Source organism: Schistocerca americana, chromosome 8 (genome assembly GCF_021461395.2).
Source record: "Schistocerca americana isolate TAMUIC-IGC-003095 chromosome 8, iqSchAmer2.1, whole genome shotgun sequence".
NCBI lineage: Eukaryota > Metazoa > Arthropoda > Insecta > Orthoptera > Acrididae > Schistocerca > Schistocerca americana.
In genome coordinates, this window is record NC_060126.1 from 51,309,812 (window position 1) to 51,317,336 (window position 7,525).

Consider the following 7,525-nt stretch of genomic DNA (forward strand, 5'->3'; position numbering starts at 1 on the left):
CTGCCATGAATAGAAGTGATAGAAGTAGCCATCCCCACAATTGGTCAATTGGTAATTTGCATTGTTTTTCGGGTGTATCTTGATACGTATAACGATTTTCGAAAATGGAAAAATGGCGTTTCTAGATAAATATTGAAAAAGTGTGCACTTGAAAATTGAGCCATATGCTATACTCCATTATTTAGATAACTGCGGTAAAAGGGGCAAAATCGGGAAAACTTTTCGTACCCAAAAATCATTGTTTTTCAGAATATTCTCAGTAAGCGGCTATGAACAAATGGTGCTTTTATAAACGACCTAAGGTCCGCGTTAGATCACACCTAATGCAAAAGAACCAACCGATTAGCTCAATTTACCTGAGCTGAAGTGAGTGCGTAAGCTTAAATTTGGTTCTGTATTATAAGACAGCTACAGCATGCCCATTCTTCCGACAGCGAAATAAATGTTCGCTAGGCCAAGGGCTATCCGGAACACTTGACCCCTTATCTCTGTAATCAACTCAACCCGAGTTATGACGCACTGAAAAATCGCATTTTCGCGAGTGGCTTTTTGGAACATACTGATACCGTGCGCTATCGTGTACAAACAGATGACGCAGTAGCCTGTGTTGAACTACAGTGCACATAGCCTATACTACGTCAGATCTTGGTTAGATAGCCAAGTGGCATGTTGCATTAAATGTTCAGAAATATTAAACGCTGGGCTTCACAACAAGCATAATTCCTATGAGTACAATATCACTGATTCACAATTAGAATCATTCAACTCATACAAACATATGGGAGCAGCGGTTTGTAGGGATACGAAATGCTATGATCATATAGCCACAGTCGTAGGTAAGGCATAGTTCGATTCGTACGTAGGTTACTGAGAAGATGCAAATGTGTGTGAAATCTTATGGGACGTAACTGCTAAGGTCATCAGTCCCTAAGCTTACACACTACTTAACATAAATTATCCTAAGGACAAACACACACACCCATGCCCGAGGGAGGACTCGAACCTCCGCCGGGTTACTGAGAAGATGGTATCACTCTACAAAGGAGTTTGCTTAGAAAACACTCGTGTGACCCATCCTAGACTGTTGCTGAAGTGTAAGGAACGCGTACGGAATAGGACTGTCAAGGGATAGTGAAAGTCTAGGGAGAAGGGCAGCATGAGTTGTCACAGGTTTGTTTGATACATTGGAGACTCTCACAGAGATTTTGAAGAAACTGAAATGGGAGTTCTTTAAGGTACACGCCAATTATTCCCCGAAAGAATGCGTACAAAGTATTAAGGATCGAAATTTAGTGAGGAATCTGGAAATATTCTACAACCCATTACTCGTCGAGGCGGCAGGAACTCCCATGTTTGAATCAAGTCATTGCGCTGTAATCTGTTAAAAAAGTACTTATCGCCATTGCAATTTCGACACGCGGTCATCACCATGCAGTCTCAAAGCAATGATTCACAAAATAAAATACACGTAATTACAAATCAGACGAACGTTCAAAAATGAAAATTTCGTCGCTACTTACGTAGGACATTGTAACAAACTGAATAACAGAAAACTGTGTCACACTAGAACATAGTTCCCAGAAGGGTAAAAGCGAAGGCATGTGGCGGTGTAAGTTTATTCTCTGCTCCACACACCATGCGAGCACACGTTAGAAAGGTAGCCAAATAACAGGAGATTATGACACACGCGTAAATCACAATATCTATAGTAGATGGATCATAATAGCGGCGATGATGCAAACGTACAAAGAACATGACTCTCAGGGTGCAAAGATGTTAGAGTCAATTTGTTTGTAAAATCCGTGCCCGTGCACAGAAAGGAGGAAAGTGACAGAAACAAGTGTTAAATAAAACTCAGTCAATGATACTAAAATGTAAATTAAAAGTAAGTCAAAAGATGAAGCGAAAATCGAGTCACAATTAGCTTCATTTTTAACGTTTGTCAATGTTGTAATTACGTTTATTTTATTTGGTGACTGACTGCTTTCAGAATGCTCTGTGGTCACTGTGTGGCGAAAATGCAATCGCAATAAATAATATTTTAACAGCTTAAAGCTCAATGACTTCATTCATTCAATAATTCCACAAAGGCTGTGGAGATAGTGCCAATCAGAACTAAGCGCAGACTGCTTATAATGGGCAAATTTCTCTCCCTGACACGCTAGGATGATGACACATATAGCTCCAGCCAGCACCTCCTAAGAAAAGGACGCCCGGCCACCGGTCTGTGACGTCACGGGAGTGGTCCGAGGCCGGATAGCCTGCCTCGCGTGGTGCGGGCGGTAGAGGGACCCGGAAGTCAAAAATTTGCGAACAACTCGATTTTAACTCTCATGATTTATGGAATGGCAATACTTCCTCTTTGAAACGACATAACTGTGTTAAGTACAACTTATATCTAATTACATTTGAATGGTTTCGAAACAAAATTATGTGTATGTTTATTTGCATGGCAATCCTCCACAGCATATGTTATGCATAAATTACTGTTCTTTATTTTCATATTACTTATTCGATTTAAGAGGTTTCCACGAGACTCGTTCTGTTTTTATTTACGAATATACATTTATTGTTTTTCCCTATCTTGTCGCAATTTGAAGGAGATTTTCACCACAAGCGTTTCACGTATATTTATAAACCATCTTCTATATTTATTGGTATCTCTTTCTCTTCATTACGTGTTTTACAGACCAATGTTTTTTTTCCTTCGCCAGCCGTTGGTGGCCAAGCAGTTCCAGGTGCTTCAGTCTGGAACCGCGCGACCGCAACGGTCGCAGGTTCGAATCCTGCCTCGGGCATGGATGTGTGTGATGTCCTTAGGTTAGTTAGGTTTAAGTAGTTCTAAGTTCTAGAGGACTGGTGACCTCAGAAGTTAAGTCCCATAGTGCTCAGAGCCATTTGAACCATTTTTCCTTCGTTGAGGTTGGAGACGAAAAGAAAGGCATATTTGCGCTAGTGCTGAATTTGGAACAGGTGAAATTACAGTTCGGTTTCAATGTAAACAACTTTTATCATGTTTACAAAAGTGAAGTGCAAAAAATTACAAATGCCAGAAAAGAAAAACCGTGTTTGTGAAAACCGAGAAACAGCGAAAGGTAAAAGCGCAATCATGTTTTTTTCGACTCTAAACTCCGCTAATAACAGAGGGAAAATCAGCTGACTTTAAAACATGTGAAAGAGAGATAAAAGGCAAGCGAACACAGAAGACATTTTATAAATACAAACGAAACGCATCTGGTGAACAGTTTCTTATAAAATAGCAGCAAGCGTAAGAGGAGAAAACATATTAATACCTGCAAATAATAAAGCGACTGTTCTTCGCAGCCTCTCCATTCAAATGTTCCTCCCACTTGTTCAAGACTCGTCACTTTATAAATTTCAAGGAGTTCGATTTTTTCCGCATATTAATTGTATTTCAGTCAGTATTTAGAAATGTTTTAGTTCGACTTGATATGAAGAGATTTTTTTTTTTCATGCTCACATTCTCAAAAGCGAGAGACACAATGAGTAGACTTATATTGTCCTGATTTTAGTTGTAGTGTATAAATTGCAATATTTGGAACAAACAATGTTCATTCAATGTCTTTTTCACTGCTGAAACACATTTCACACTAGCGGTGCGCGTCAGATCACTTATCTGCTACAAAGCAAGTGACTGAGAAGTTGCAACTTCCATAGTAACAATTTTACAGCGTCTGGCTGTGACTTTAGTCACAGCTTGGTCACAAGCAGCAACGGAAAGTGGCATTTAAGCATTACTACATTCTATTCCGTATGCCATATGTTGACCGACGTTCGCAATTCGTTCTAAGAACTTTTTACCTCACGCAATACATAACCAACCTATGGTCGAAGAAATGAACCGAGAAGCTAATTTGTCACGAGAAACATTTTACGCTTTCGTTTTACCTGGCAGCGGCACTGACGTGTTTGGATAGGATGTGCAGTGTGATGTTGGACGTCCTGCCCCCTACCTTAACCGCCAGAGGTCGAGGTGTATGTTAGGTTGAAGGCCATAGAGTGTGAATGCTACAGCATATCCTAATATTTATCTTCGTGCCATTTTTAAATACTTTACGCAATTTCGTTATAAAATCTGAAAGTGCTAGGTAAATTCAGAAAACGTTTATTAGATAATGGACAGACAGAAAACGCGCCTGTCTTCCTCTACAAACAAAAATATTCTGATGTTAATACCATGTAAAAAGTAAGCTACTGAATTTTTCTGGTACAAATTGTGCGCCATCTTACGACAACGTTTCAGAGAAACATCGAGTGCTACTTTTGTGAAACCCCAACGCAGTAATGCCGACTTAACGAAATGATAATGAAAAAACGAATACTTAGCTACATTTGCACTGAAGTGTCACAAAATTCAACCGGGATGTAAACATGTGTAGTGCTTATATGCATTGAAATGCATTGCTTTTTAGAAATTGAAAGCAAATTGTGATTTTTGGCGGTATATTTCATTCCTGATAGCACTGTATAAATAAGTGACAACAGCCAAACTGAAGATGTTCTCGTAGGAAATGTCTAGGCACACACACAAGCATGGAATTTTTACTGCAGATTTGTTAGGCAAATGGACTATAAATGCAGCCTGTTGAAAAATCGTAGTGATTTCAAGTGAGTTCATAAACTACATACACCATAGGCTGCTAAGAACATTATAAAGCCAGTTTTCGGAGATCTGTCTGACAGACATTTTACAGACGTGTGTCTACTGTTGACCGTAGAATCAAAATAAAAATGGAAATAATGTAATGTAAGAGACAACTCATGGATGAAGTAAAAATGAAATATGGGGAGAAAATGTGTAACGACTCTGAAAACGCAGCTAATGGTAAAAGATCATATTAAATATATAACAAAACTTTTGAGGCTTTTGAGGCTCAATTTCATTGCATTTGTTTTTTCGTGTGTAAGCAACATTTGTGAGCAAAAAATGGAAGCTAAAGATTAAAACGTTTTGGGTGTAGTACTTATATATCAAATGTTATTCAAATTTGCTGGCTTATATACAAGAAATAGTTTAAGTTCCTCGACAGTAAGAAATATTATTCAAAGCTGTTGAACACTGTAATGCAAAATACGTACGGTAAATTTTTTATATATGGGTAGCGCACTTTCAGCCGCTGTAGCACAAGAAACCGACAAGAAAAGAACATCTCTTGGATAGATCTTTAAAGCGCTGGAATACTGAAACTGCATATTTGCGGAATAAGGCAGTGTAAATACGAAATTCACCAAATACGGCACGATGGCTTCGGAAACTGTGGAATCGAGATTGCTCTGTATGGTGTGCCATTGTTACGCAATCTGGACAATGGACACGTAATTTAGAAAGCCGATTACAGCGAGCATAGCAGACGTGATCTATTTAGCCAACACAACAAGGTGAATCTTATGTCGCGCTCACACACAAATTAAAATACATACAGTACATAACTAAGCAGATTATGGCTCATCTATAATTTCGGTTCTGCTTCCTTTTTTTTTTTTTTTCATCAGAGATGTGGTTAGGCTGGAATGTAAGACATCTTAAATTGATTCGAATGAAGCAGTGACATTGCTACTCTTGTCTGAGAGAACTGTATGGCTATTTTATTCCAAACATTTCTTGGTTTCCACATTGCTATTTCCGAAGGTATGGTACGTATTTGGGTGTAACAACAGAACTTAATTCTAGAACATTAAAGGGGAGGACAATGAGACATTATTACTAAACCATCGCAAATTTTGCTGCTCCGTATTATATTAAAAATAAGTCATAATTTATAGTTTATGCACTAGTTAATTACAGCTATAAGGTTTCCAGTGGTATTTCACATAGAAAATAAGTACAAAATGTCCTGTTTTACGCCGGCCGGCATGGCCGAGCGGTTGTAGGCGTTACAGTCTGGAACCGCGCGACCGCTACGGTCGCAGGTTCGAATCCTGCCTCGGGCATGGATGTGTGTGATGTCCTTAGGTTAGTTAGGTTTAAGTAGTCCTAAGTTCTAGGGGACTGATGACCTTCGAAGTTAAGTCCCATAGTGCTCAGAGCCATTTGAACTATTTTTTTGTCCTTAGGTTAGTTAGGTTTAAGTAGTTGTAAGTTCTAGGCGATTTTTGACCTCAGAAGTTAAGTCCCATAGTACTCAGAGCCATTTGAACCATTTTTTCCTGTTTTACACCCTATTCTAACAACTGTTCTGATCAAAATGTTAGCGGGAACCAGGAATTGGTACCAGCTAAAACCGTTAATTCTAGAAGGATTTAGTGATCTAGAGCGAAATTTGCTCGGAATGAAGCGGTGACTTTTAAATTGGTTATTGTTACAAATAGCTTGCGATGTCCAGGAGTGTGGTGACAGACTGACCTGTAGCGTAGCCAGAGGTCTAGGTTAGGTTGGAATGCAATAATTTGGTTTGTATGTTTTGTTTTGGGGCGCAAAAAAAGTGTGTGTGAGATCTTATGGGACTTAACTGCAAATGTCATCAGTCCCTAAGGCTACACACTACTTAACCTAAATTATCCCAAGGACAAACAAATACCCATGCCCGAGGGAGGACTCGAACCTCCGCCGGGAGGCGCAAAAACTACTAAGGTAATATGAGCCCCTGTCAGAACCGTAGAACACGAAGTCGAAAAAGTTAAAAAAGACTACATGTTAAGTCCAATCGATGGAAAGACAAAGGTCTATAAAATGTGCCATAGAGACAACGGAGGTCCTTAACTGAAGATTAAATGTCCTTCGCCATGTTGCTACGACGGATAAAAAGTAAAACGCGGTCGGCGAGAGGGCCGAGAGGAGGTCGGTCAAGCCGCTGAAAGAAGTTTAATTCTCCAGAGCTTTCTCGCATGAAGGGAAGACCAGTGGTGATGCCAAAGGGACACTACCTACTCACAGACGGCAACACAGAGATCATCGGAGGGAATGGAAGAACTAGCAGGCTGAGGTAGGAGGACTGCAGCCTTGGCAACACCGTCAGTGGCCTCGTTTCCCATCAGACCGACATGATCAGGGACTCACATCAAAAAGTGGCTCCGTCAAGATTGAGCAAGTAGAAGCTTTCCTGGACTCCTTGCACTAAGGGTGTGTATTTTCCAGGACACTTTTATTTTGGGCACACTGCACTTCATCCACCTGCCAGTGGACTCACGTACTTGAAAGCGGGATGGTCTTTACGTGTTCAGATGTTTACCTATGTATTGTTGGTACTGTCCCCCGAAGAAAATTGGAGGTAAATAAGGAAGGAGAGCAGGTTATCGGGCAGGCGCCAGTGGAGGCGGGGGTCAGTCAGGGAAGTGTTGAGGCGGCGGCCGGCCCTGACCGCCGCTGTTCTCGCCACAGTGGGGGGCGGCCGGCAGAAGAGGCCGGCGGGCCGTTTGAACCGGCGGCGGACACGGGGTGGGCGCACGTGGGAACGCCGGCGCGGCTATCTGGCGCGGCGCCACTGAAGGCGATAAGGGCGCGCCAGAGCAAATACGACACGCAGCGGCGAGGCGCGCCACTTAGCAGATAACGCCGACGCCGGCC